Raw genomic sequence first — 22176 nt, 5'->3', positions numbered from 1 at the left:
ATATATGATTAGTTAGTAGGCGTGAACTTTTACGTGTCGCATATGTTGCGCATGCGCACGCATGAATTTTTGTTGAAGTGAAAATTTAAAGAATATTTGAGTTGGGTTTCAAATGGGCCATTTCTTAGTTTGACAGTAGACAGAGAAGCAAGGAAGACTTAGAGTCAACCTCTCTCTATCTTTATTGTTCATAACATTTAAGAAGAGAAAGAGTGACTGGGATAGTCCAGTCCCTGGCTCGTGAACTTCATGTATGATAAGTATGCAGACGAGAACCGTTATTTTCAAGTCCTTTGCGCGTGCGCACATATACTTTGTTTAAAACTCTGGAAATGAAGGGAAATGTTGCCGTATGGAACAAATGGCTCCTCAGTTGTTGGCTGGTTTGACATGAAATAGCAGGATTTAGCTATGCAGTTTGATTGAATGTCCAGTCTGATTGAATATCCTCTCTTGTTAAGACCAGGTAAGCATCCAGGAGGCATATTACCTAGTTTTAAAGTTTTGTCTCTTCTTCTAGATAAAAAAGGGTTGGATTTTCTCTCGTCGCAATCGTTTGAGAAGCCCCCGTACATGCGGCATGCACTGCCCATGCGCACATAAATTTTATTTCACGATTCACAAAAGAATTGTATCTTGTGTTGCCGCCTTCTTTTTTTTTTTTTTAACAAGTTTCATTTGCATGAGTCTGATTAAGGTGGAGAATTGCATAAATCAGAGCTGGTCCTAATATAACAGATTAATGGTAAGAAATGGCCAAACAAGTGTCCGTCTGTGGCCATTATAATGTCAAAATGGAAAGTCAAAAATGGAGAGATGAACTCAGCTTAAATTTTACAAGAAAGGCTGAAGACATAAATGAAGTGAAGGTTCATTCATAGCCCATATCTAGTAACAGATAAAAGGTGGTATGTGCACATAACAATGTGTGCAAAGAGTGCCCATCATGTCTAAAGTAGAATGCGCAGAGTCGAGAAAAACCTTTGGTAAAAGGCGCTTTTTATGTTCTTCTCACAAGGGCATCTACTGAAATAACAGTTTTTGGCCACAATATTCAATCAAAACAAAATGGAAAGAAACTTGTCTAGCAGGGTCAAAAAAGCATGACCAAAGAAGATTGAAAATGACCAGTTTTGATTGAACTTATTGGTGCTAAAGAAGAGATGTTTTGCCAGGAAAAGAGTATCATATTCCAATTTTCGAAATTAGAATATTTGTTCATTCTTGAGAAGCATAGGTAGATTGTAAAGTTGTCAGAAATGTTCTTCATTTCTTCGAAAATTTGGCATCTTAGAAAGAATTCCATTGACTCAATTCTTAGTTGATTTTGATTAGAAAAAAATATTCATTAATGCCAAAGATATTTTATAGAAAAAAAAAAAATATATATATATATATTTATTTTGCAAGGCTTTGGAAGGCTTTGTCGATATCTTGGTTATGGTGAATTGAAACCATTTGAATAGTCTTGAATAATAATAGAGTGTTTTGCAGAATAAATTATCTGGAAACAGAGTATATCATATTATAGAGATTCTACTTATTTTTAACAATGTCAAATGATAGGAAAACTAAGAGGTTAAACTGTTTTTGTAACTAATCTTTTGATGTTTATCTATTTTAATAAATCGGAAGGCGACTTAACATTGTGATGGTGGGCCGAGACTGTACACAGTTTAATTTTTTTTTTCAAAGAAGTTGAATCGATTGATTTGGATTGATACATTAAGTGGAAAAAAATTATTTCTTAGATTCTTCATGAAACTTTTATCAGATTTAGTTGGAGTATACATAATGTAGCAATGAGCTTGAGAGTGTTGGCCTCCGTGATTCTGCGCAGACGGAGACTGCGCACACGCATTGCGACACATTATGCGGTCTTTATGCTGAATGTCATCAAGAAAGCTGGAAGAATGAGGTCTGAACTCAGTCATACGTGAGCTGTTTAGATTTGGAGTGATCTGCATTATAGATACTGCATTATCCCACGGCATCATCTAATATGTAATAGTCATACTGAATGCTTTTGATTAAAAAATATGTTGAATGCTGCGATTGAAAATTAACTTATTTTAGAAAAGTTATATTTTCTTTTGCTACAGTTTTCAAGAGCAGTATGTTGAAAAACAGAGAAAAGTGATTTAAAGATTTTGCTATTATTAAAAGAATATTTTGGAGATTTGGTGATTCAGTTGCAAAAAGAAAAAGGATAAAAAAGATGAAATCACATACAGCAATTGCTATTATAAAAGATAAACAAATTGCTGATGAAAATGTTGATCTTAAGTAATTTTTTTCTATTCTTTATTTGTAGTAACAAACTAGTTGTCTTTCCTTCTTTCTTTTCACCTTGCTCTTTAAGAAAAAAAAAAAAAAAACTGGGTACGAAACCTTTGCTCTGGTGTGTGTTGTAAGAGCTGACACTATTCAAACACCAGGGTATGCTGTATTGTGATTGGCTTCCAGGCAAACATGCTGCTTTTAGTGTCATTTTCATTGGTTGACCTCTACTGTCATTCATCACCTTAATATTGATTCTTTCGGTGTCCTTGTGGCAATTATGTAGACATGCCAGATATTTTGTTTTTGTCTTCCACCCTTATTGCTCACCAACAGAATGCTTCTTAAAAGAATCAGGTATATTTGTTTGTTTATTTTTACAGTCTAAACTATATATTAGCAAATATTTTTTATTGATGGAGATAAAAGTTGAATTCAATTTTTCTGCGAATTGCTCCACATATCAAGATATAATGCAAATTAGAGATGAACATTTTTAAAAAAGAATGTTGGTACATTGATATGATCACTGAATATATAAAAGAAATAAATAAATGAAAAGAAACTTGTTATAGAAACAAGGGGAATAAAGGAAAGCAAGTAGTGGTAAATGTGTGAGATGGTATTCTTTATGCACTTGTTATCACTTCCTGACTGAATTTTAGGACTATTTTACTCTCCAGTGCCTGTGCCTGCCCACACCCACACCCACACCCACATTCCATCCTTTCTTTACGACACACATCCTGCTGCCTTCACTATATATATATGTGTGTGTTATCGAACGCTTTTGAATTTGAACTTAATTCAAGGACACTAGACAAAATATTTGATTTGAATTTGAGTTTGAATGTTTGATCAATAAAAAGTGACACTTGTTGCCCTTATGGTGTGATCAAATTTTTATGAATTATTTACAAAGGCATTTAAAATTTATAATGTTGAAGTGGAAAACCTTATACGAAAATTTGTAAAAGAAATCTAATGCATGTTTGGTGACTGATACAATTTTTCTCTTTTAACAAGATCATATTCTAAGTGCCAAAAGTATATATAATTATATACATTGATTTATAATATTTATTAAAAAATACTTAATGAGGTAAACAGCTATAAAGAGTATAGAAAATAAAGGTGTAGGGCAGAGTTGATGAAAATGGTAGCTGTGGTACCATGAGGTAGTGTTTATTGAGTTCAATGGCTTTTTACCACTAAACCCTCCAATAACACGGCTTGTGTATCTAACATTTCTTAATGATCCTAGCATGAACTAACCACAAAAACCACAAGGCTGGAATCAGAAGTGTGCAAAGCTACTTCTAATGAATGAATTATGACTGAGAAAGGCCTTAGGGGGTTATGGATTCCACATTACCATGGATTGATAGATCCACTTGGCTGGGGTCTGATTTATGTACAGATAGATTTAGAGCTGGTCTTAAAAGGGATGCAGCTATGAGATATTTTGTCTGGGGGTGAAGCACTTTTAGAAGGAGTGGTTATTTAAGGCAAAGGGCATGCTGTAGGGGTTCTGTTATCTGTAAAGGATTGACAGATGCTGGAAATGATTGCAATGGATAGGTTATAGATTGCCTAGTTTATGTCATTCCCTCAAGTTCTAAAGGTATACTACACATTTAAAAAATGTCTCAAAGTCATATATTCTAGGTCTACATATCTGCAAATCTACTAATATTTCTCAATGTAGACCTTAAAAATGATTAAAGCACTCAAATGAAGGTACATACAGTCAATATTTTCTTCTGAAATGTACAGGAAGACATTGCAGTCCTATGAACATGTGGCTAGATATTAAGAAGAAAATTGTTTAATTATAAATGGTATCAAACATCAAATCGAAGTGCAGGGGCAGGTCGGAGAATGATTTGTGAGTAGGAGAAAATAGTATTCTGGAAGTAAATTCTGTTTGGAGAAAATACCTGGATAGGATACCTAAAGAAAGGTTCTTTTGTCATTTGCTCACATAAAGTTAGTTGTTTTCAAATGCATGATGAGTTGAACAAGAAATCAACACTTTAAAAAAGAAAAGTTTTTTTGTTGAAATTCTAAAGATTTTTTAATCAGTAAATTTTACAGAATTTTTTCACAAAAATGTGGAATACTAAACTGGCAAATACAATTGATGAAATTAGGGGATGTTTTTATATGTAGCATGCTTTACAGGTTAATTGCATGAATAAAGCTTGCAGTAGGAACTTTGCAAGTTTAAACTTTGTGGAGACATCTAGTGATAAAGTTTTTATTCAATTTTTAGAGGAGTTAGGAGAGAGAACTAGCCTGTAGGTCATGCTTTTTACTTTGGGTGACTTAGTTGAGTGGATAAAGTGAACTCTTTATATAATACCGTACTGTCTTAAACCTTTGCATAACTAACACATTGTCAGAGTTGAGAACTGAGAATTAGAACCTGCAACTGTCTTACACAATTAAGATTATTATTTAGCCAAAATGACTAAAGCATTTGTTTTGCAAAATTTAAGGTATTAATCAAATTTCTTGTAAGTAAAAAAAAGTTTTATATGATTGTAAGTGTAAGAATGACTCATTTATTTTCCAAAATAATTATGATTGTGTCTGTAATAATATTGAAGTAATATTTATAAGTAGAGCCTGTTTGAAATGTTATAGAAAGAAATTGAGATTAATCTCTCATTCAACAGACCAGTTGATATACTGTTTATTTATATGTAACATTTACTTTTTATTGTTTTTTTAGCCTCTTCTTGTTTCGTGTATATTATTTCTTTGAAACCATATTATATAAAAAATCTAGTCCATCCATGCTCTGCAAGCCATTACTCAATTTTTACCCAGCCTAATAAATAAAACCTGCTGAAATTTAACCTAAGCCATATGTTTGCCACATGTAATACAAAGAACCAGTGATTCCAGTGTGATCTTTTCCGTGGAATGCTGTAGTTGAGATGCTTTAACACATCACAATCTGGAGTGCATGTGTCAGCCTGACATCTGGTATATAGAGAACACATTGATTGCTTGTAGGACATAATAACACTGAACTGTACAAAGGAATCTTCAAAGTATGCCCATGAAATCATAAACTGACTTTATTGTTGCTGCATCTTTTATGTAACTGGAACCTTTTTGTGATTAAGAGGATATGAACTTGTTGAAAAAAAAATGTATATATTAATTAGGCTTCTGGGGTTTTTATAACTGTAGTTAGCCAGGGTTTTTGATCTGTGGATTGAAGACAAAAGGGTGCTTTTTATGGTGACAAAGATTATGATGATTGGACTTCAATTGGTAAATAGAGACAGTCATACAGAAAACAACCCATTACTTAAAATGCAAGATCTCTGCGTAGTTGTTTATCATCATTGTAAGTGCATTGTATTTATTACTGAAAATTTGAGGATATGTCATTTGAATCTTTTGCAACCACAATTGCGACATGAGATGAGACCCTGAATAAGATTGACTAACACTTTTTGGAGGTCAGATTTTACATAGCAATATTAATTACTGATACATTAAACATTGAATTTTTTTCCCTTTTGCAGTCTAAGATTACAGCAACCTTGACAGTAATATTGACTTAAAATCTGTATCTTACGTAAAATTATAAAAAGTGCAAGATGATTTAATTCAGAACAATTATAGTCAAGATGCTTATCTGTCCACAATTAGGGTGCTGTTAGAAGAGGCATATATGTAATATACAATTTTTCATTGCCTAACATGGATTTGAATTTAAAGGGTACATAGTGGTACATGCTCCTGTTGATGCACCTGTTTTGGTACCTATTGGGGGTACCTTTTTAATCTGGCCATTCAGCTACATCATTTTATCAGTCTCAATAGCGTAAGTTGGTCTATTCCAGTGGCATTAGTTAATTTGTGTTCCAGTGATGTTAGTTAATTTGTCCCATTGACATTAGTTAATATATCCCAGGTTTCAGTTGATCAGGGTAGAACAAATCCCTGTGTGAGCACAGCCAGATAGAACTGCCACTATTTTGGCATGTCTGTGGAAGAAAAAAGGGGTTAAGAGTTAATCCAACACATGTTCCCCAGCAGTGCTTTCTGGAGCCTGATAGGAGTGTTTTCCAGATGATAACATGAAAAATGTTCAAGAAAACTTTGTTAACAGGCCCTGGCTCTTTTTGTTGTACAATTGATAGCTGTATTTTCTGTTTTTCTGTAGTTCCTTCCACATGTTTAGATTACTTTAACACACCAAGTCCTTCAGAAAAAAGTCCTGGAATGAAGAGAAAAAAAGAAAATTAACAGAAAACGTCAAGGCATAAAAAGATTTACAAGAGGTTTGTTCTTGCGACTTGAGGCAGCTGTTCCAGTAAAGCGCAAACCTGCCAGAACTGAGTAGACACAACATTGCTGCCCCACTCTGCAAGATACAGTCAATAAATGCCAACAGGCTCTGTGTGTCTGAGTTTCAGTGAACAGTGAGGATGGGGTTCGCCAGCAACTGACTAGGTCTAGGGGCAGTCTCAGAAATACATCCTAGGCAAAACTTTTAGTCTTAGGTACCAGTAGCCTCTGTGCTGAAGTGAACACTGATGATGGGCTGTAGGCATCATGGGGAAGGGAGACATCAAATCCAGTTCCACTCTAGAGAGTGCACTTCATTAACTCTTGCATCTGAAAGATGAAAAAGTTCTTTAGGTGCTTGTTTTAGTGATGTTAGAAATTAAGAGTATGGCTTTGAGTTTGTTACTGGTTTTGTTGATAAATTGGTTCTATAGTTTAAAGAGATTCAGTTCAAAAATTCCTAAAATTGGCAGTTTTGTGAGAAGGTGCAGTAACCATCTAGAGCTTTAAGATGGTTAGTTCAGAGACAGTTGATGCATCCTGCTAAAATAACCCATGCCCTTGTTGCTGTATTTAGCTGCAGTGGAGAGATGTGAAGTTGACATAGTTGTGGTAATGGAGTCAGCTGGGGTCAGACCCTGGATCCAGAGGGAGCCACTGTACCCATGTCTGCTGAATGTTTTTCTAGAGGTAGTGAATTACTTTGGTTTTTTCATCTTTACAAAATGAAGATAGGTGATACAGGTATAAAATGGAGGAAACTGGGTGCAATCCCACATTTTAGTGCAGTTTATATAATGTGAAAGGGAGAGCAAGAGGATTTTAAGAGGTTTTTAATTACCTTATTTATCTTTTTATACATTTTATTCATTTATTCTACTCTCGAAAGAAGGAGATAATGATTATGAGTATTATTATTATTTTATTTTATCTATTTATTTTTAAAGCCCAGTCTTTCTACCAGGACTCCAATACCTTGGTCCGCTGGCATTGTCCAGACAGTGCATTTGTAGTCTAGACTGGTTGGCAATGGGGAGGAGAGAAACCATGATTTATTACCCAGTTTAAACACACTTATGTCAAGTGCTAAACATTTAGCATAGACTAAGATATGGGAACTGGCACTGCTAGAGAGGACCCAAACCAAAACATGTCAGAATTGATTTTGATAGTGGCAGGTGCCCGTATTTTTTTTTAACAACCCAGCTTTCCTTGTGATTATGCCTATGTAATAATAAACCATGATTGCTGATAAAAAGCTCATCCTCTGGCTGTTCATTGTCAGAGTTAACTTTCTTAAAAATCTATGGCTCAATGTTGCCTTCTTTATGCGAATGCAATACATTCAGCACATTTTTATTTGTCAAATCCCTTTTTTTGTGATGTTATGCCAATTTTAGATAAATTTTACAAACAAACCTGAACACATGTGACTTATTGCCTACATGCTGTGAGCACTATCATTTTGATCACATGCCCTGGAATAAGGTTCAAAGATAACCTATTTCATAGAGTATCTGGGTGCAAGTCATTAAATATTGGACATTCCCATCATGGAACATCTATGCTGTGTCACTATATTTCAGTACATGTATGTCAGTTCATTGATCTGATGTTGTATTGCTTTCTAATTATTATTGTTGGTAAAAATGATCTGAAGGGTCGCATTTTTTAAAAGGTTCCTAAACTCGGGTATATTAGGACCCACTGTTGTCCCTTGGGATATGTTATTTTCTCATCATCAGTTACATCAGGTATATGTTATGCATGAAAAGACAGCATAATATAAGAAAATACCCTGTATTTAAATGTGTTGTTTTTATATATTTTCTGTGAAATAGGTTATCTATTTATATGTTTTTATATATAATAATTTAGTGTTATTATCCGTGATTACTACATCTTATCTGCCATGGGACATTACTGTATTTGTTATTTGCTGTAGTTTATTGCTAAGTACCTTACGACAGACAAAGTTTTTAGGCACATGCACACATGCACATGCGCCTGGTTGCTGAGTATTGAAAAGCAACAGCAACATAGTGATTCACCTCATGATGGGTGCATGCACGCACCAGCATATCCGCAGTAACCTAGTAATGACCTGGCACAGGCAGTTTGTATGATGTATGGGCTATTCTTTATACAGACACTGAAGCTCTCAGGGCGATGTGGGCTAATTAAGTCCAGGGTTCAGTCTAGGTACATGTACTAGCAATATAGGCAAGTGAAGAGGAGTTGCAGCTTGATGGAACACTTGACCTTAGCCTTGGTGCAGACTGAAGACCTGGTTACATTTGGTACATATGATGGATTGCTTTGAACTACAGTCCAGTTCAGTTTGAATTTATTTCTTGGTGTGTGTGTGTGTGTGTGTGTGTGTGTGTGTGTTTCATTATTGGTGTTAGCTTCTCCATGTGCAATCATCAGGAGGCTCATCTATCACAATCATGTCCCAAATTGAACACTCATAATAAGTAAACATATTTATTGTATTTAGATAAACTAACCTGTCTGAGCACTCTGAAATTGGTATTGCTATTAGTATATTAGTTATTAACGAACCATACACAGGCTTTTGGTGAAAAAATTGATATGAAAATAATTTTGGTGGGGATTTAACAAATCTTTTACACTTCCTCATTGTCATCAATTGGAGTCAAGAAAATTTACCTCCTCTAATCTCTTTCTCTCTCTCTCTCTCTCTCTCTCATAATTCTCAGAATTTATTTGAAGATTGGTCGAAAGGACATATTGCTCATTATATACCTTTTATTTAGAACATCTTCAATTTGATCGATAAAGATTTTGGTGTGATAGGTTCACATAAAACACATTAGATCTTTTTCCTGGAATATGATTGACCTTGACCTCAACCTCATGTTGGGCCATTGACCTTGGGTCTCATTGTCTCAGATATGTTGAGCTACTTTCACAGGCATGTTTATGTCTGAGTATCATTTTTTAATCTCATATATTGATTAATTGATTGATTTGTAACTTAAAACATTTTGTTTTCCAAGTGACTTTCTAACAGAAACATTAATTTGCATTAATTGTAATAAAGCAAACACTGGAGATATTAAAAATTGTGAATTCTCTCGTTATTTTATATCTCAAACTTCAAAACAGTTTTTTGTCCATATATATTGGAATTGCAAATATTACACATTTATGCTATTGATAATAGATCCTCTATGTTCTTTGTTTTCTTTATAATTTCTTGATGGATATTGGGTCCATGCATTGCTCTTTCAAAACATGCAGTAAATTACTTATTGTGTCTGCCTTGATGATATCATGCCAGACATTATTCTATAAATAATTGATGTCCAGGCTATTTAATCTCCTAGACATACATGTCTGCAAATGCTACTGTTACACCAATTTCACGGCCTAGACACCTCTTAGATCCTATCTTGTATGATAAATTAGTTGTTAATGATGAAATGACAGCATATCAGTTACAAAGTGTGGATACAATTGTGCAGAATATGTACATTATAGATATTTCAAATTGAGAAGATATGTTCTGTTATACTCTTACTAATGCCCTGGTTGTGCCACTTCACCCTACTTGCATAGCCTGCCTGGTTATCTGCTACTAAATGAGAACATGAATTCTAAACTAGTTTACAAAACTATCATATACTGAAGATTATGAGTAACGATTATAATGTACACATTTATTTGCATGCTGATTAATTTTATACTACTTAATGACTGGCACTTCTAGATTCATAACTCATAAATATAATTTGAGTGATATTGCTCTGATGGTGTTTTACAAACTATAGTCCCACAATGCACCTAAATCAGCAACTGTCTCCATTTGATATTTGCATGAAGGCCACATTTCTTTTTGGTTCTCTGTGAAACTCTCCTTAGTTGTCTATAACTCTCAGCAGTGAGGCATGCCATTCATTTAAGCTGATTGTGCTCAGCTAGAGTCCTCACAGATTTGGGTGGATCGGAGAAGACTGATGGTGTCTATGGGAATAGGGCCTTAGAAGCCTTGACTTCAGTGTGCATACTGTCCATACTTTTTATATAGTCCATGTAGCTGTAGTCTGTGGTCACCCTCCAGTCTTCCCCACTGCCTGCTGTGCTCAAGGCTGACCTGCTGGCCTTTTGAGGTTTTGTATCTGTCTGGAGCAAAACAAGATCACATGGTTTCTATGGTGAAACAAGGATTATTGATGATTTATTAGACATTGGTTAATTCACACTGAAGGGGTATCCCTGTGCTGTGAGACGTACTTTGAAGGCAATAATATCTAGGTTTTGTGTAATGAGTTTGTTTCATTGATTAGATGTGTTTTATGATAAATTGTAATATTGATAAAAAACAGAAATGCTTCTTATAGCATATAGTGTGAAGGTTGTAGGGTTATATCCCAACACATATACTATTTTTTTTTTTTAATTTCTTTATGTTGACTTTTATTAGATAAGGGGATGAAAACAAATTTACACATTTTGATAACTATAATTTTGTCAGTTTTGGGGAATTTGTCTTAATTTTTAATGATAAGATGTGGAGAAAGAAAATTTATGGCATTTTAACCTCATTATCGATTCTTGAGATGTTAGAAATGAAATTGTACCCAAGTCATTTGACATTTGAGCAATTAGTACGATATATTCCGTCTAATGTTGTTTTGGTGTTTGTACTACTGTTTGCCATCATATAAATCCCAGTGTAAGAACAGCAGCATGTGTCATAATTGATATGTGGTTCGTGATCCGTGATACATCTTTGTCATGCTGTTATTTTTGTATATGAACCTATACACATGTTGTTTGGTATATGGTGCGTGACATGATCCAAGGGATACTGATATGTTTGTGTGCAACCCCTGACTTCTAATTTTTGTAGGAGGTGCATGACTCGTTCACATTACGGATATGATTTATGACACAGCAATATCTTTATTTTAGCAAGATATTAATATTATTCTCTGTGTATGTGTGTTAGTATGTATATGTGTGTGTTTTTTTATATAAATATTTTTTGCATGTGTTTATGTAAACATGGGACCTTTTTGATTAGAAATATAATGTTCAAAGGGAAAAAATCTAATAGCCCTGCTGATTTTGAATAGCAATGTGAGTAATTTTGAATATCTTCAGAGAATTTTTTTTTTCTTTACAGTGATGATGGAAGTTATGCAGACAAGTCAGACCCCTAAGCCAGAAGAGACATTCTAGGTCCTGTAACTTATGTCTAGACCTCCAAACCACAAAGCTGATGTGTAGTGGGGTAGAACATTGAACGTCTGGCAGGTGAGCTATAAAAAGATGAAAAATGAGGGTAAATGTTTAGGACAAGTCATGACTTTGCACCACATTACACAGTAAATTTTATAATACAGGGTATGGGGACTGGTAGAGAGGAGTGAAAGAATGTTTTTTTTAAACTGTTACTCTTCTATTTGTTTTGCACTCACATTTGCATTTGAATTTCACAATTGGAATAGATCTCATATATTGGGGTGGGCTTTTTTACAGTGCTCAGGTTTTTTTTTCTTTGTTCTGCAATGTTTCTGCTTGATTTGCTTTTTTGTATTTTACATTTTTCACAGCATTATGAACACACTTCTCCAACACATTTTCAAGACCTCAAATATTAGAAGATATGTGTTTATGACCTACGTCCCATTGTAAATTTTATCCCTCCTTTCCCTATTAGTCTGTACACAATAATAATAATAATAATAAATCATTTCTCATTATTATTATTATTATTATTATTATTATTATTATTATTATTATTATTATTATTATAATCCTCGCTACTATTTTGCACACAATGATAATAATAATGACTATGAAATTGATTTTTACTTTATCTCCCCATTCCTGTATGGTAGAGAGTAATGAGTAATTGCCTCAGTGTACTAGTACTTTAACTTGTGCTGCAGATGGACAACGACCTGACTTGAACTGACTCAGATCAGACTGGAGTATATGGGTACCAAGGTTTGATGAAAAACCTTGAGTTTATTACAGTGTGTACTGTCTGATGCTGGCTTGATGTCTGTTACTGGCTTGAGTAATGGTAGCAGTTTACTGGAATATTTTTACATAGATGTCCAGAGGCAGTCTGCAATGCAGCAGATGACAACGGACTGACTTAACTGAATCAGAAATCAGACTTGTGGAGCATCTGAATACTGTGGTTTGGCAAAATCTTTGACTTCATTACAGTAAGTTCTGGCTGGGACTGGCTAAAGTAACGATAGCAGTTTTGCCTGCTTCACTTCAAAGGTTATTGGGAGAAGTAGAGATGAGATATTTCACCAGTTTTACATGCTTCTGGTCAGGTCTGTTTAATGTAATGGGAAAACCAGCTGTGAGTTTTGTTTGTTGTTATTGACTTAGTATTTGATGATTTGTTGGTAAAGTCAGTCACCCCCCCCCCCCCCCCCTTCTCCTTCATTTGCTACCATTCCCAATTACAGTTCTCTCTCCCTCGCCATTTTCTCATCACCAAACATTAATGCAGGCAGGTGATAAATCACCCTTAGCCTACCCGCACGAAAACGAAGTAGATGCTCCAGCGCAGTAGACTACTGCAATCATACTGCAAACATGCTTCAAATCTGCTTCGATGTGGGAGCTAATTAGCATATTTGAAACATGCTTCTATCATGCTGCTAATCTACTGCATTAATGCTCCTCCTCTGTACAACCCTATGTAATTTTTGAAGTAGAATTGCAGTAGGCTATACTGCATTTCTACTGCAAATATGCTCCACATCACTACTGCGTTAATGCTTCTTTGCTACTTCGATACTACTGCATTTTCATGCGGGTAGTCTAGACTGGCTGCACTGACCATATTTCACAGCAGTTTTCCTCTGGTCCACGAAGTTCACTTAGGGTTGGCACTGTCTTCTCATTACAGTACAGAGTGATTTATTGCTGCAATTCCTGAATATTCATTACTGAATTGAATGTCTGTGAAATGTTTGTCAGGGATTATTAGCAGCCTTGTTGGGCTCTCTGTCTAAGATTTGTCTCGATTTTCAAATGCTGTCAGATACCCAGTTAGGAGAGTTTGGCTAAATATTTCTGTCAGTCCTTGACTGGTGTTTGTATCTTCACTGATACTTACACCAGGTAGCATAGATACTAGTGATCAAGTGTAGACTTTTAATTCTTTATATGCATATATAAATCAATATTCAGCCTAGATATGGTTTAGCCTGATTAAATGAAACCTCCCATGAGGAACCTACTGCACTTGTGAACTTAAATCCCATGTTGGTCAATCTGTTAAGCAGGTAAAATAAGTAAAGCTGTTTTCAGTCTTAACAAGTCAAGATTCTGAATAGACCATTGCCCTCCCCCCTCCCTCCCCTCTCCCTGAATCCCCTCTCTTTAGCAGCCTTGGGTATTAATTATAATGCTTTTTCGTTACATTTTATCAAACCTTTCTTTGAGAAATTAAATGTTCTAAAAACCCTCTACTTTTTTCTTGACACAAGTTCACAGAATTCTCCCTCCCTGTGGTGGCTTGGATTATATTTGCACACTACTGTAGATGCCCCCCCCCCTTTTTTTTCATAAATGTTTTACATTCCATACAACATATTATGCCTGCCAAAAAGTCCCAGGTTTTCTTATAGTTGTCATTTCCTCTCTTAACTAATTTCTACTGACTATCTGTAATTCTGTAGTGACTCATATCTTTACCAGTTTATACAGGATATTCTATCTCTACCTTCCTGTATCTTTTGAAAAGATATGTTTAGTAACAATGTGTAGGCCAGGAATACAAGAACAGCAATCCTCAGAAATTTCTTCTCCCTCTCCCTCGGATCATAGTGTGCCCCCTTTCCACTGCCTCCCTGTAATGCTATCCCAAGGGTCAAAGCACCAGTAGGTCAGCTGGGGTCATCAGAGTGACCTCTGACCTCTCAACTATTCAATTGTCTGGGTTAGGAGGTCAGACTGGCTTAATGCAGTTCCTTTCCTCACAGCCAGTGTGCACAGCCAGACATGAAAAGGGGGGCAGTTATATAACATGCACTGGTTCCATGCAGTGCAGATGTATGGGGAGGAGAATGAGGGGCATACCATTGGGATTGTGAATGCTGGGATTGTGTGGGGGCTGACCAGTCTGTTTGGGCTGGCATAATTGAATATTTAGCCAGGCTGTGTATAGAGAGGTAATGGGGAGCCCTGTACACCAACTGGCTGGCTGTTATCTGTTTGATCTTGAAAGGGGGCAAGTCTGGGTCACTGCAGCTAAAGCTGGCTGTTAGGAAGAGGAAAGGTAGTCTAAACTATGGGCTCTGGCTGATGATAACATGGATTTGCAGACAGCTCTAACAAGCAGAATAGGACTGCCTTTAGAGGATTCCGTCTGAGTTGACTGGACTGGGCCATACTTTATACACAGTATAAAATCTGTAACAGACTGGCCAAATGCCTTTTACTGTACACTGTCTATATGTTTGCCATGTGCATATGCAGGTACTTGCTATACACATGCCAGGGCATTTGTGTGCGCTGGGTCTCTTTTCGTAATACAATGATGTAACAGACTAACTGCAATATGTTGGGCCTCAACTTGAATGATGGGTATTTCTGTACCATATTGATAATGCTTCAAGTGCTGTGGTGCATTTGAATTTGCAAGTACCAAAGAACAAAGAAATAAAAAAATGCAAAAGAATAAAATAAAAGAATCAGGAAATAACTAACCTCCAGTACTAAAACAAGCATTTTGTATGAGCACATACCACAGAAGCAGGAAATGACTAAAGTAGATTCCAAAGGTTGTTTCCTTTTCATAATAACCAATTACCATTTTTGGACTAGACAAACAGGGCAATAAGTTGATTGTACTTTTATTCAATTAAGGATGGATGAATTTGACAAAAAGGGAAAAAAAAACGAAAGCATGAGCAGATGTACATGCGCGCGCGCGCACACACACACACACACACATTAAAGTCAAGTAATCAATGCAGAATCATAATAGGTACACATCCAGCTTTCATTTTGAAATAAGCTGTAGTCCCACTTATTAGGGCGTATTCCCAGAGCTTTTAGATCGATCTATCCCTGCGAGGAGTCTCACTAGATTACTGACAGATAATCCGGCTTAAATGTCCATCCAGCCTACTACAAGCTGTAAGGGGGTAATTAACTTTCGTGCCCGCTCGGCTGACAGCTATTTAGCGTGAACCCTCAGGGAGTTAGGTCGATCTAAAGTAGATAGATCTAATCTCTGGGAATGGGGTCTTAGTGTGTCCACCCTAGTGGTGAGGTGTTTGACTACACTGGCTGTTGGCATACATGTACATAGACAACGACACACCTGTGAGAGAAACCACTCCATCAAGGCAGGTTTCCTGTGTAAAATGACTGGTATACTTCAGCATCATATTGACACACCTGTTTTTGCTTCCCATGGTTAGTCTGTGGTGCTAATTTTCCCAATTTTGTGAATGATTACAAATTGCTGTCTTGAGAAGATTCCATGAGTCTTTGTCACTTTTAAATGCATTCGAATGCAGAATCGATTTGCTGGTGCTGTAGAAAATTTATATATCTGTGAATATTGAAGACAGAAAGAAACTCGATGAATAGCCTTGCTTTGTGAAAACAACACATTTGTTAAGACAGTCTAAATGTTATTTTTACATCAATCAGTTTAGCAGTGTTGATGTAAAGGTACAATGATTCTGTTTCATTGCTGTTCTCACTATGAATACTGGTAGGAGAAAAAAAGAGCCCCTGAATGAAAAACCCAACATTCTTCATTATTTACATGCCCAGTTTATATTGGACATAATCAATATTGTTCTACATATAAAAGCCTTGGAACTGTATAGTGCCTATGTGCTTTTAAAATACAGAACTGTTCACATGTGACTATCACCTCCTACCATATTCAATATTTATGGTACAAGCTTCAGGTTATTTTGTGGAAGGACAGATGAGAAAATTTAAGTCAGAAACATGGACCAGTTTCGGCATATTGAAAGTATTGTGTACAGTTGGTAGGGTGAAATTTCGGCTCACTGCTTTCATTATTGACCTTGTGACAGCCAGATGTGGTCAGTTAATGTCCTTCAGACTTTCCCCCCTGTTTCTCCCCAGAGGACAAGCTTGGATCACATCCATGGTATTGACCAACTGTCTGGATAGATGTTAAGTAGTCTGGTGGCACTGCTTACCTATACATGGTCAGGGCCTAGACCAGACTAAATGGCTTAAAAGATATGGATATCTAACATAGGATTCTACAACAAGAGATGGATTTTCTTGTTCTGCCAAAAAGAAAAAAAAAGTTGGGATGTGATTGTGCCCCACTGTGTCTAGTCCATAGGCATACAATGGCCTTGATGGCCCAGCATATCCTTATTGCCTGGCACATGCACTAGCCCCTATCTGTCTGGTAACTTGCATAGCTCACAGTGTCTGGGTCAAAGATATGGTACTTTTTGAGAGCTTTAATTTAGCAGTAGGCTTTATCATGCCAGGTAGATGGAGTTAGCAGTGCCTCAAATAGTCACTGTGGCTCGTCACATCGTAGCCTGCATCTGAGGATTTAAGTGGACCTGTTTTTATCGTCACTTTAGCGTCAGGGAACATGTCAGGGCCTTTTCTTTTAGGGATTTTGCTGCGAAGAGGTAGTGTATTTGTTCACTGACCTCTAGGCCTGGGTCTTTATATTGGTGGTATTGTAAGAACATGTCTGGATTGTAAAGACGAGAAAGGTCGGTTGTAGCTTACCAGACTGAGACACACATAAAAAAAGAAAACGTGATCCATAAAAAGGAAAGCCTGCCATGCAGAGATGTGGATATTTGTGTTGGTTAAAGATGAAAGGTAGTTAAAAGTAAAAGAAGATCCTGAACTTTTGCAGTTGTACGTACTTCATTTCCATATGCCGGGAATCTATGGGTCACATGATCCACATAGCACGCTGGTCTTGAAATGGAAATACATGGACAAATAGCTGTACACGCCGACCGTGAACGATGGCCACGCCGCGCGCAGGAGGTCGGACATGTCCACTATATAGGATTAGGAATATTTGAACCATTCACAGGTAGGAAGGGTATAAATCTCTAACAAAGGCTCTGACTGTATAGAATACAGCTGAAATTAGAACTTTGTAAAGTTTTTTTTTTTCAATCTGTGGTTCGTCTAATATACTGTCTGGGTTATGTTTGACTGACTTCAGGCCCTGTCTTAACCTCCACAAACATTGATTTTTTTTTCTTCTTCTTTCAAGTCTGAAAGCATGAGCAGAGTTTATCTTGCAGTGTGTTAATGGTCTATGTTGATGTTGTGACACAAGGTTCACTTGTGTTGAACATGGATTTGTTAGAGCTAACTTCCCCCCATGGGCATGAAGGGCTGTCTGTTCTGACGTTGTGTAGATTTGTATGACATTCTAGGCCAGTGGCAGAGTACAGATCTCATTTAGGCTCTGTGTAGACCTTCAAGAGCACACATTTGTTTTACCTATAAGCAATAATTATTCAACCAGAAAATATCAGATTAAAACAATCAAGCTTTTCCAAATGTAATTTTGTGAATGTTGGATGAGACTTGTTTTTAATTTCCTTATTTCTGCTCCCGAGTTGGTTAGTTATTCAATGAGTATAGTTTTAGAAGAGTACAGAATTGCTGTCTAGACATAGTGATTTGATAGGAAAAGGGAAGATTTAATTTGGGTTGTGGAAAACATGTGCAACAAGGGCACTGGGCATGATAATTTGATAGCTAGGCCAAACATAGTTCAGTATGACAACTGGAAAATTCTGCCAGACGCACATATACACTCATATACATGCATTATTAGATGTGGATATTATATATATGCATTCAAAATGCAAGCCCATAAGCAATGTCCAAATTGCAATGTTAGCTTTAAAAGGACAGACCAGAATTAAGATTTGTCTGCAGTTATCTGCCATCATAATTTAGATTCTTGGGTAGACATATGTCGGATCTTCATGCGAGTTGATTATAAAGATAGCTTACAATTTGTCAGTTGTTGTATTTTATGTTGAGGGAACCTTTATTTTCACCTGTTGATGCAAAACACTAGGTGGTCAGATTGGAGTCATATTTATGAGAGAACACATAAAAACATACAATACATATATACAATGATCCCTCCCTTTTTTTTTCTTCCTTTCACTTTCATATTTAAGAAGTTTTATTCTGAGAAACAAAAGCAGGGTTAATCATAAGCATCTACAAAGCGGAGATGTAGAACTTTCCCCTCTGCCAGTTCATCATCTGAAACCCTGAGCTAAGTAGTAACCAGTGACTGCTGCACATGACAAGACATGAGTCTTTTCTCACTGTCAATTATGTTGGGTTTTGACACATCTTGCTATAAACGTCAACTGATGCAGTGGTTAATTAGAAGGCTGGCACGCAGAGGACACAAGGTGTATTTGCATTGGTTGATGGTCATTTAGTTAGGGCTGTATATTTGATTTGTAGAAGTTATTCAGTCTTAGACTGCCTCTCTACCTCTCTCTCTCTCTCTTTGATATTTGATTTGTAGAAGTTATTCAGTCTTAGACTGCCTCTCTACCTCTCTCTCTCTCTCTCTCTCTCTCTCTCTCTGCATGTACGTGTGTTCAAACAACATGTTACCTAGGCTTGTTTCTGTAAGGCTTATTTAAAATTTGTTGTGAAAAAGACACCTATTGTCTTTGACGGTATTGACTGTTATTTCTTGGTGAGTCTTACTAGATTATTAGTGTGCCCTGGGTGACCAAGCATTAATTGCTGGCTGTCATAGTTATATGGAACAAATCATAGGTGTACAGTGATAAGGAGGTAGAAATGACATAATTTGATCAGTTGTATCATTTGTATTTAAAATGTTCACCTAAACACGCATGCGCTCATATACACGAACACACACACACACACACACACACACTGATTCTTTCAGTCTCTGAGCTGAACCAGAAAAAAGATTTGAAGATAACCATCTTCCCACCATGATCAGACATTGCATGGTTTGTGATAGATATTTTGAAAAGACATTTCATTACTGAAAAGAGCACAGAAGCCTCTAGACAAGTGCATTTTCAGTTATTAATTCCTATTCATAAATTGAATTTGTTTAATTTTTACAGAGAGTTGTCTTGATAAATTTAAAGCATGATTAAGTCTGTGAAGATATAGATTTATATAGGAAAACCCCACATGAAGAATACTGATTTATATTTCCAGCCCTGTAAACATAAAACAAACTTTGTGGATGATTAAAATGATACTTTGTTTAGTAGTAGTTAAACAAGGCCTTCATAGCTTGCCAAATTATTGCAATCTGTTGCAGACGAATCTTAATATTGAAATGATAAGTTAGAGGAAAAGTGGACTGAAGTTGGAGGCTTGAACTTGTAATGATGGTTGAATTATGAATCTGTTCTAATAATGTTACCTGCACTAGGCGAGACAAGTTCGTCATTATTGATTTAGGTCACAGCTAAGATTAGCATTGGGGGAGATGTGAGCTAGCAGATTAGACAGACTGGTGTAGGCAAGGCATCAAACTGGTGGTTAGAGATTATTAATCTGCATCTCTAGAGAAATAATTTAATAATAAAACAAGGCAGGAAGATACATATCCTGAACTTTGTCCATGCTTAAATGATAAAAATGTTCTTACCATTGCAGTGTGATATAAGGTGGAAAATGAAATGGATGCTGCATCATGTTGGAGCAGGTTATTTATAGATGTAAAGATAACCCAGATTTAAGACTGACAAGATACTTATCATATATATATATATATATATATATATATATATATATATATATATATATATATATATATATATATATATATATATATATCATGGGAGTTCAACCATTTCCTAGTGATATGAAATATCATGATAGGAGACTTAATGAAAGAGATGATGAGTAAAAAATTGGAGGGGGAGGGTGAGAAATGTAGACTCTTAGCAATATTTCAAACTCCCTTTTTATCTCAAGGACTTTTAGAAGTGTTGTATGTGGTGAAAGCTGGGATTTTAAACACTGATGAAACAACAGCTTATCCACTTTCTAATGTTTCCCCATTGTCTTTCTTCGTTGCTTTCTTGCGCCCTTCATAATCTTAAGCATTAAATGTTCTTTTTGGAATATATGTAGTAAGGTATTGAGTTGACGCAGTTAAAGTTATGTCATGTGTTAAAAAATTTGTACAAATGTCCCCCTCCCCTAAAAAAAATAATGAAAAAAAATAATAATAATAAAAGGCTGGTTTGAGGGAAGATGGTTAATGAAGATATTTTCTTCTTCCTTAAATTGGTTAACTTAAATTTTTTGTGGAAGAGCAATTCAATGAAGGTCATTGACGAGACATAAGAAGAAGTTTATGCTGGTGATATATGCTTTTAGAAATTATTCATAAAAAACAGGCATATCTAGTTAATTAATTATGAGTTTTGATATTTATGATTTCCAAGAAGTTGATGTATGCCAAGCTTCCCACGCATAGCTTGCGTGAGGACAGCTGTATTTTCAGGACATTTTGTCTGCCAGTATTTTTTTTTTTTTTTTGGAAAGACTTTTAATAAGTTAGTCAATAAAGGTGAAATGTTTAATTCCACATACATGATAACAGGTGTGGATTGAGGCCGTCTTCTTGGTCTGTCGAAAGACAATCAGATTTTCAAGTTTACACTGACTGGTATATACTTTTTTTTTTGTCAGAAGACAGTCAAAAAGGTCAGATGGATTAACAAAGATAATATGAAAGACTATCAGAAAATATCTCTGGATAAAATGATAGTAAACTTTCTGTATAAAGACTAATAGAATATAAATATGACAACATTAATGAATACAGTCAGAACACGATAAAAAATGTACGTTTGTAATATTTTCTAATTGTTCATAAGGTGAAAAATTCATCTGATCAGTATTCTGACAAGTCAGTAAAAAGTATGGTTTATGCATCACATTTCTGCATTTTATTTTTCTACTTTGTAAAATTTCCAACCTCATAATCTTTCTGTATCAGTCAGGTGAATCATGAAAAAAAAAAGCTCTTTAAGCCACCTTGTTTGCTAGTGTCTGGTTTGCAATGGCAGTAATAGCCAGCGCATTGTTTTGAAATTTTAAGCACTAGTTACAATTACTCAAAAAAAAGTGTAATTTTAGAGAAAAGGTATGTTCTGATGATTAAAAGTTGTAATTTGAAAAAAAAAGTTGCATTAAAAAAATTTAGAACATGCTTTCAGCTAGCCGGACAGTTTCTTTGATTTTTAATTCCATTTCTGATGTTAAACTGAACATGCTATGAAGTGTGGTTCCCAAGCAAAAAGAAGAAAGATGATTAAAATGAGACTTGTTTAAAAAAGAAATATTTTACAGAATCTAGGAGCTTAAGGCCTGTAGTTATTTAGTAAAACCAGCCTCAGACAGAATAGAAAGAGTAGGGGGTGGGCAGTGTTCATAGCCTACCTCTGAAAGCATTGTCAACTGTGTTGTTGCTAATTAGGAATAAAATAGAAAACTCACTCCAAAATTTGAAAAATATCCCTTTCATTATTTTAATTGATCTTCTTACTA

General features: G+C 35.7%; 2 long non-coding RNA genes across 8 annotated transcripts in view; one reads left to right on the top strand and one right to left on the bottom strand.

Moving 5' to 3' along the window:
- LOC147760814 (uncharacterized) overlaps positions 1 to 22176 on the top strand; it is a 98482-nt gene that overhangs the window by 57811 nt on the left and 18495 nt on the right. For 6 of the 7 annotated variants that reach the window (XR_015335346.1, XR_015335344.1, XR_015335345.1 and 3 more), the window contains one exon: positions 11750 to 11880. The exons of the other annotated variant lie outside the window; for it this stretch is intronic. This is a non-coding gene — a long non-coding RNA (uncharacterized LOC147760814). The remainder of the gene's footprint in view (positions 1 to 11749; positions 11881 to 22176) is intronic. 7 annotated transcript variants of the gene reach the window in all.
- LOC147760815 (uncharacterized) lies at positions 9703 to 14580 on the bottom strand. Its single transcript, XR_015335353.1, has 2 exons — positions 14324 to 14580; positions 9703 to 10743 (listed from the first exon to the last, which is right to left on the bottom strand). It is a non-coding gene; the product is annotated as an uncharacterized LOC147760815 (long non-coding RNA).

This window comes from Lingula anatina, chromosome 7, assembly GCF_051362555.1.
Source record: "Lingula anatina isolate TDL-2025a chromosome 7, LinAna3.0, whole genome shotgun sequence".
Lineage (NCBI taxonomy): Eukaryota > Metazoa > Brachiopoda > Lingulata > Lingulida > Lingulidae > Lingula > Lingula anatina.
This window is presented reverse-complemented; position numbering and strand designations above follow the sequence as displayed.